Source organism: Palaemon carinicauda, chromosome 18 (assembly GCF_036898095.1).
Source record: "Palaemon carinicauda isolate YSFRI2023 chromosome 18, ASM3689809v2, whole genome shotgun sequence".
NCBI classification, from domain to species: Eukaryota; Metazoa; Arthropoda; class Malacostraca; order Decapoda; family Palaemonidae; genus Palaemon; species Palaemon carinicauda.
Window position 1 is genome coordinate 12,023,795 of NC_090742.1, and position 10,000 is coordinate 12,033,794.

Here is a 10,000-nt window from a genome sequence, read left to right on the forward strand (position 1 = left end):
TTCACTCGTCCTTCTTTTGTTTATCACATAAATATTTCTAAGGAAATGCAAAAGAAAGCCAGCCTCAACTATCTCAATGTCAAGGATTGAGCCTCTCAAAGGCAAGAAGCCTGTGTCGTTGACCCTAATGGATGTGACGCCAAATAAGTCAGAATCAAGTAAGATGAAATACTAAATAACATACATGAACACTCAAGCCCATAATTGTGAAAGTGATACTACTCTTATACCATAAGGATTATTGGAGCTCTTTACACTAGGCCTATAAGCAACCAAAAGGCCTGTCACATGAAAGGGGCCTACATTTTTATGTTGGAGCTTGTAGTTAAGGCCCTTTCTGACTTTAACTTTGAGATAAACTTTATCACCAACTGAATGAAAAGTTATCATAGCTAGTTTATCCATATTAGGCTTAAATATTACATTCATGTTGTATTGTTATGCTCAAAGTCTAGCAGCAAGTCAGAAACAGTGCAGGAAAAGAGATGTATAAAGTGTTTCAAAAGGTGTTCTGACCTGCTTATCATACAAAGCATCTTGAGGAGATATCTTAATTGATTGAAGGTTTGATCAATATTTTATATATATATATATATATATATATATATATATATATATATATATATATATACATACATATCTATATATATATATATATATATATATATATATATATATATATATATATATATATATGTATATATACACACATATATATATATATATATATATATATATATATATATATATATATATATGTATAGATATGTATGTATATATATATATATATATATATATATATATATATATATATATATATATATATATATATATATATATATAAAATATTGATCAAACCTATATGTGTGTGTGTGTGTGTGTGTGTGTATTACTCAAGTGCCACATCAGCCACCATAAGATGGTTGTTTCATTGAATTATTACATTCAAGGAATTGCTCACGACTTACATTCTAATTATTGAAATAGTCATCATAACGTCTATGAAGTTGAAAAATGTTAAGAGCGCTTTTTATCTACTTCTACATTTTGAAAATAAATGTGTTAAGTATTTTAAGTATTTAATGATGATTATGCTATTAAATGCTAATTTTTATCTACTTTTGCACTTAAAAAATAAAGGTTTAAATATCTTTAGACTATATTTTAATCCTATTTTCATTTTAATATATGTAAGTCTTCATATCAGTCAGACTATAAACCATCATTGTTAGGAGCAAAATAATATTATCCCATATATCTCTTCTGATTTGTCACTCTTCAAATATGTCACTATTTTGATAACTATTTTTGTCAGTCTTTTGTTATGTCACTCTTTTGAAAGGATCCCATGTATATATATATATATATATATATATATATATATATATATATATATATATATATATATATATATATATATATATATATATATATACCCATATATGCGTATATGTATATATATACATATATATATATATATATATATATATATATATATATATATATATATATATATATATGCATATATATATACATATATATGTATATATATATATATATATATATATATATATATATATATATAAATGTATATATATACATATATATATATATATATATATATATATATATATATATATATATATTCATATATATACATATGTATATATATACACATATATGTATAGGTATATATATCTATATATATACATATATATATATATATATATATATATATATATATATATATATATATATATATATATATATATATATTACTGGAAGTCTCCATTTGACGCAGTCGCACGATGAAATTATCAATATCGGGTTTTTTTTTTATTCCAAATTGTCGAGCCATTAAAGAAAAACATGTGTTTGTTCAAATAGCTACTTTTTAACAAAACAGATACATTTATTTTTAGCTCGATTCCAGTTGTTTACCATTATCACTAATGTACAACAATAAATGTTCTCAGAAATATATAATTGCTGCAATGTCAACAACATTTACTCTGGGATTCAATAATTAACAGTTGTTCGTAATTATCTATAATTGATAAACACAACTATAATCTAGTAACATGCCATTAACAATATTATAAAAAAGGTGAGGAAACGTACTGTAATTACACGACGGATATATATATATATATATATATATATATATATATATATATATATATATATATATATATATATATATATATATATATATATATATATATATATAGTCAGACACCAGAATTCCTGACACACCTTGCTCTGAGAAGATGCACCCTGTCACAGCATTACTGCATGGCGAGTTTCTGAATTTAGCCTCACCAACAACGTCTACTATCTCTCCCTACATCATCTATTTGGTTACTCCCTACGAAGTAAGAGTGTGACCTGGTGCATTTCCCCTGATTGATATGTACCAGGAATGCCTGTGTCCAACTGCACATATTCGATTGATATCTTACTGATAGAATAACGCAGTTTTGGAGGTACGGGAGGAAGGACTGCTGCAAACAAGTATTCGCGTAAGAAATAATAATCTAATTTAACAAATAAAGGAACATATGTATGCAGCTTATGCATCTATGGCAGAACGAGATGCCATCATTTCAAAGATAAAAGTAAGTGCTATCTAAACTGCTAAAGAGACTGTACGAGTGATTAACCAGGAGCTGGGAAATTTGTCTGCAACTTGCCAAGTGGTTAACCATATCTACAATAGGACACTGAAGAAAATGGATCGAAAGACAAGAAAAGACATTTTTGATTACCCAGGAAATCTACCAGAATTAAGATCATGCTATTTCCGATAGTTCTAAACTCTAAAGCATATTTAAGGCTTAAAGGATGCTCTTTAATGGCAGAGGCAAAGGACAGTAACATTGCCCTAGAAAGCAGGACAGTGCCCTAGATCAGTGGTTCCCAACCTTTTAAACATGGCGACCCATTTTAGAACAAGCAGTCTGGAAGCGACCCCAATCCTTAAAATATCTTATATACAAATTCATTTTTTTTCACAATAAACTGCCTTATATTGCGATTATTGAATTATAGATTATCTATTCGTGAAGTAACCATACATTCCGTAATTTCATGATTAGTTTCAAATTTATTCATAAAAAATTCTAAAGCTGCTACAAAAATTAATTAATTGTAAATCAATTCAAAATTATTAACACAAATTTCCAACGTTATGCAAAGCGTGTTTATGAACTGACCTTAATGAGAAGGCTGGTATTGCAGTTTTTTAGCTAGCAATTCTATCCTGGGCTCCGTTGTCATCTTCCACATTTAATTGATTTCGGCATTTGTTTTTAAGGATGAGAAGTTGGGAGGATGCTGCTTCAAATAAGTAAGTTGTTGGGAACGGCAATAAATTCTTTATTGCGATTTTTGATAATACTGGGAATTTTTGGAAATTTTTGCCCAAAATTCTTGCAGTTGCAGTTCACCAAACCATGATTTAGCTTCAAATTTGTTTTATCAGTCGATGAACTCTTCTTCTGCTGCTTCAGGGACCTCAGATACACTGGCATTGAAAGGGTTGATTGTAAGGGAGAAAGATTTGTAACATTCATCATGAAAATAACTTCTTATTTGAACAGTGAGATTTTCCAAATGCTCCTGTATCAAGCCATATAAGTCATCGATTTCATTTGCCGCGTCTTCAAAAAATTAGGCAAGTGTCGGGAACATGTATAATTCCTTTTGGTTAATTTCGGTGATCCAGAGTTCCAATTTCATTTTAAAAGAAAATATCTTTTCAGACAAAGATATTATCGTACTTTCCTTACCCTGTAATCCTGTATGAATATTATTAAAAATCCCAGAAATGTCGACCAGGTATGCCAATTTTCATATCGTAAATTCATCCGTAAACAATGATTCATATTCACTTGCATTTTGAGAAGCAAGAAATATTTGCAGCTCTCCTCTCAAGTAAAAAAATCTTTTCAGCGCCTTTCCTTTCGAGAGCCACCTTACCTCTGTATGAAACAGTAGTGCTTCGTGTGTTGAACCCATATCGCCACATAAAACGTCTAAGAGCCGCGTTGTAAGTGGCCTTGATTTAACGACATTTACTACTTTAATCACTCGGTTGAGCACTTCCTTGAATGATTCTGGTAACGTCTTGGTAGTTAATACTTGTCGATGAACCATGCAATGAGTCTCAATTACTTCTGGAGTCACTTTTTAACTTACGATTGAAGCCAGACTTACAGCCGAGCATCGTAGGTGCCCCGTCAATACAAAACTCCGCACAATTTCTCCCATTCGATCGAACGTATTTTGAAGAAATCATCAATTAAGTAAAAAATATCAGCAGCAGTAGTTGAAGTTTGCATAGGCTTACAAAACAAGAAATCTTTAATTTTTTTCATTTTTATAATACTGACCATACACAAGAAGCTGTGAAAAGTTTCACATCAGTAGTTTCATCAAGCTATTACATTAAGTTTCATAGTACGATGCAAACATGGATTGATAAAGGGAATATTTTCTCCTGAATCATGATAGTATGATCCTAAGAACCACTCTAGGTACTCAAAGATAGGTATTATAATGAGTTTTAGGTGTCCGTGACGTCAAAGAACTGAGCGAGCAAAAGATTGTTGGAGTCTAACCGACACGTGAGCCAACCTATTCAGTTATTTAACCATTGATGTAATGCTCTTGCAGGAACAATTTAGTTCAGAAAGTAATGAATTCAAAATGTTTCAACATTCAGAAAATATAGATGTTTTGATATGGTACCTATTGTGCAAACATGCAGCATATTCTATAACAGATTTTAGTCGTCTGATATACCAATAACTGTTGCTGATGTGTTAAGAATTTATAATTGTCTTAATATGTTTTTTTTTCACCTTGTTTTACATAACATTCCCATTCAGCTCAAAGTCGATTGGCGACCCCAGGGCATTGGTGTAGCGACCCCATTTGGGGTCACGACCCACAGGTTGGGAACCACTGCCCTAGATACTGAGCATGAATCATATGACAACGCCAAAGCCCTCTCTCCACCCAAGCTAGGACCAGGGAGGGCCAGGTAATGGCTGCTGATGACTCAGCAGGTAGACGTATCGGCTCCCCCAAACACCCCATCCTTAGCCCATAAGGATAGCAAGGTTGCAGATACCAAAGAAACTAATAAGTTTGAGCGAGACTCGAACCACCGTCTGGCGATCACAAGGTAGAGACGTTACCAATAAGGCCACAACTCTTTGAATGCTTCGAGGATAATTATATCGGTAGAAAATTACGCTGAGGAACTAGTTGATTTCCAGTTCTCTTTCCAGTTGGAATATGGAATTCATATGAAAGATCTTGAAACAATGAGGACAGAACCAGCAAATCATCCGGAAGCTGCACACAGGAAATTGCAATGCGAACTTGGAGTGGAGCATCCAGTTATTTGGAAATGTATTGAGAGTTTGTGGAAAGTTTAAGGAGGAAGGGACATTTACTCTGAACATCCTGTTGCTAGGAGGGATAATCCGTTGAAATTTATTTTAATGTTAATATTCTTCTTAAACTTCTCTTGTAGTTTTACCTTATTTCCTTTCCTTACTTAGCTATATTCCCTGCTCTTCCAACAAGGGTTGTAGCTTGGCTACTACTACTACTACTACTACTACTACTACTACTACTACTACTACTACTAATAATAATAATAATAATAATAATAATAATAATAATGACAATTCAAGGAAGCAGGTGCTCCTTACTGGGCTATTTTCCTTGTTAGAGCCCTTGAGCCTATAGCATCCTGCTTTTCCAACTAGGGTTGTAGCTTAGCTAGTAATAATAATAATAATAATAATAATAATAATAATAATAATAATAATAATAATGATAATAATAATCAAGAGAAATTCAGGGAAGCAGGTGCTCGAATAAAACACTTGTAAAACAATTCAATGAGAGAGATTATATTGAATAGTTGAGAAAAAATTGCTCATAATTTCGAGTAAACTATATCTTTTATTTTTTGTAATCAACATTTTTATTATATTCTATTTTCAAAATTATTCCTAAATTATATTAAATACTTATGACGAATTGCCAAAATTATTATTAATAGCATACAATTTTTTGGTAATATATATTTTTTCTATGTTTTGTTTTTAATACTGTTTCTAAGAAGAATAAAAAAATTTGGTTTAGTGTAAACATAATCCTTTTTCTTAAATAAATATATATGAAAACTAATCTTACCTTAATTATTACATTGCATATTAATAATAATTTTGATAATTGAAAATAATCTTAATGATGATAATTTTCTTAATTTTAGTAATAATAATAATTTTAGTAATTTTGATATTGATATTAATTCAAATGATTTTAATAATGATAATGATAAAAAATAATAACCTTCATAATTTTAATAATAATAATAATGTTGATAATTTTAATAACAATTGTAATGATTTCAATAATATAAATAATAATTTTGATAATTTTAATGATAATAATGTTAATGATTTTAATAATAATTTTAATAATTCTTATAATAATTCTAATGATTTTAATAATAATTTTAATAAAGATAATTTTAATAAAGATAATTTTAATAATTTTAATAATAAAAATAATAATTTTGATAATTTTGATAACAATAATAATTTTAACAATTTTAATAATAATGATAATAATTTTAATAATTCTAATAATAATGATAATTCTAATAATCCTAATGAATGTTTTGTGATAGCAGAGGCTGTCTCAATTCCTATGTCAAATGTTCTTTGTGTATCGAGAAGGAAAAAGTAACGGTTTTTAATAATGCATATTATTTCAATTACCTGGTAATAAAATGACCAATTAAAACGCTTATTAAGCAGCAGAATATCGTGCACTAATCGTAAAAACAACATAAATGTATTATAATATAATTCGATAAAAGATAAGACAACCACATTGGAAAACAACATTAATATATTATAATAACATTCGATAATAGATAAGACATTCACATTGGAATAGAAAATAAAGAGATAATAATCAAACAATTACTTAGAAGTAAAAATTACAGATAATAAACTAATTTTATTTCTAATTATACGCATTTATTTAATTACTTAGTAATTATGTGAGATGTGCAAAAATAATTCTGCGTCCTAATGGATCTACTGCAGAACAGGCTGCATATGCATGTGTTTAATTATTCACATCTGTCGACGTGTCTATCTATCTATTGATCTATACAATATATGTATATATATGTATATATATATATATATATATATATATATATATATATATATATATATATATATAAATAATGTATATTTATATATATACATATATATATTTATACATATACATATTATATATATATATATATATATATTTTTTTTTTTAATATATATATATATATATATATATACACACACACACACACACACACACACACACACACACACATATATATATATATATATATATATATATATATATATATATATATATATGGCCTATATGTATGATTATATATAGATATACATATATATATGTACATATAGATATATTTACATACATATATTCATATACAGTATATATATATGCATATACATATATATATGCGTGTATATACATACATAAATATTAATATATATATATATATATATATATACATATATATATATATATATATATATACATATATATATATCATACATATATATATCTATATATGTAAATATAAATAGATATATATAGATATATATATATATATATATATATATATATATATATATATATATGTAAAAATGAATATATATATATGTATATATACATACATATATATATATATATATATATATATATATATATATATATATATATATATGTATATATACATACATATATATATATATATATATATATATATATATATATATATATATATATATATATATATATATATATATATATATATATATATATATATATATATATAACTAGTAACATTTTCGCTTCTGGCAAGCTTAAGTTTAAGGATGAAGAGGACAGCAAGAAGACTTCGGATCATCTTATATATTTATTCAACACCAACGTTTCGGGAATCCATTCCCATCATCAGGGCTACATAAAACATGAAATTATGTTTACATTAGAAATTAATCATACATTTTTGCTTAAAATTGCTTTGGTATAAAAAATATCAAAAAACGGTTAAAAGAATCAAAATACAGGAACCTAGACGGTATATAAAAACATGTGGCTAACAGAGGTCCTTTACAATTATGATGATAAAAACACTTGTGATCAAAATGGAATAAAAAATATACATATATGTAAATGAATGGTCGAACTTACTGTCAAGAGATGTGGCTGAAAACTATAGGAATATTTGAGAAAATTCTTGAAGAAAATGCTTTAACTACGAGCAAAAAATAGATCAACAAGGGATGATAGGTAATGGTGGTTAGGCAATATGTAATGGTGTGGAGGTGGTTTGATTATTTAAGGAAGGGGACAGTTTCTTTATATAGAGAGATTCTAAGAGAAGGAGCGAAAGGCAATCGGATGTTTTGGAAAGAATTTCGAAATGGTTGTATTGTATATGAGTTTTACATGAGTTTGAATGATTTCTTATAGAGGAAAATTCTTGGGATTTTAATACGGAACCAGTGCGATGACTGACACCCCTATGGGAATCGATGCGGACCTTCAGTAATCGTCGGGTAGACCCGATATAGTTTCCAAAATTACATTTTGGACAAGTATACTTGTAAACAACGAAGGACCGCATCAACTCTGGGAGGGTGTCTTTCAACCTGAAAAGTTTGCCAATATTTAAAGGGTTTTTTAATATAAACTTAAAATTCACATATGGGTACAGAGTGCTGAGGGCTGTGGTGAGCTCGTTTCTGAAAAGAGCATTTTTAACATAAGGCAATGATACATACATTAGTTTTTTTGGGAACTTCAGGACATTTATATTTAGGCTGAAAAATACCATTAAGAAATTTATTAACAATTTTGTCATAGAGGTGTGAAGGATAACAATTGTATGTAAAATATGTTTTTTAAAATGAAATTTCTTTATGAAAATTATGCCAGTCCGAACATAAGGAATATGCTCTAAATAAAAGGGTTTGAATAGAGTTAATCTTGAATGATTTCGAACAACTGCTAAAAAAATTAAGACCCAAACCAGTTATGTCTCTTTTCTAAAAATACCTGTAAGAAATCCTCTATTTGAACGTGAAATGTTTATGTCAAGGAATGGCAACTGGTTATCTTTTTCTATTTCCATGGTAAACTTAATGTTTGGGTGAATTCTATTTACATATTCTAAAAACTTGTCAGCATGGGATTTTTCTCTAAATAGCAAAAAAGTGTCGTCCACGTATCTCTTATAGAAACTAGGACCAAATGCTTCCGGACATTGTCCAAGGTATATTTCCTCCAAGTGGCACATGAATATATTGGCAAATGTAGGACCCAAGGGCGACCCCATTGCCATTCCATCAACCTGTTTGAATAATTTGGTATTAAAAACAAAATGAATATCTATTACTGAAAGTTCAAGGAGTTTTCTGAAGCTGTTTGAATCAAAGCCGTTGAATAAGGTATTTTCGGTAGGAAAAAGCTTGTTGAGTATAATTTCTATTGTTTCATGAAGGGGCACGTTAGTAAACAAAGATTCTACATCCAAGCTAACCATAATTGAGTTACTATCTTGTTCAAGTATTTCGGGAATGAACTTGGCGGAGTTTTGAAGAGTAAATTGATTATTGGTTAAATGACTAAGGAGAGGAACTAGGAATTTGGCTAAGTGATAATTTGGCGAGTTATAAGCTGCTAAAATAGTCCTGAGGGGTACATTAGTCTTATGGACCTTAGGAAGTCCATACGGAACACTAAAAGAAGATCCTGAACTATATAATGATTGATAAGACTGTTCGGACAACATACATACCTTTATCTTTGAGTAGTTTTAATGTGCGGTTTATTTTATCTTCAACTTTAAAAATTAGGCTATATTGGA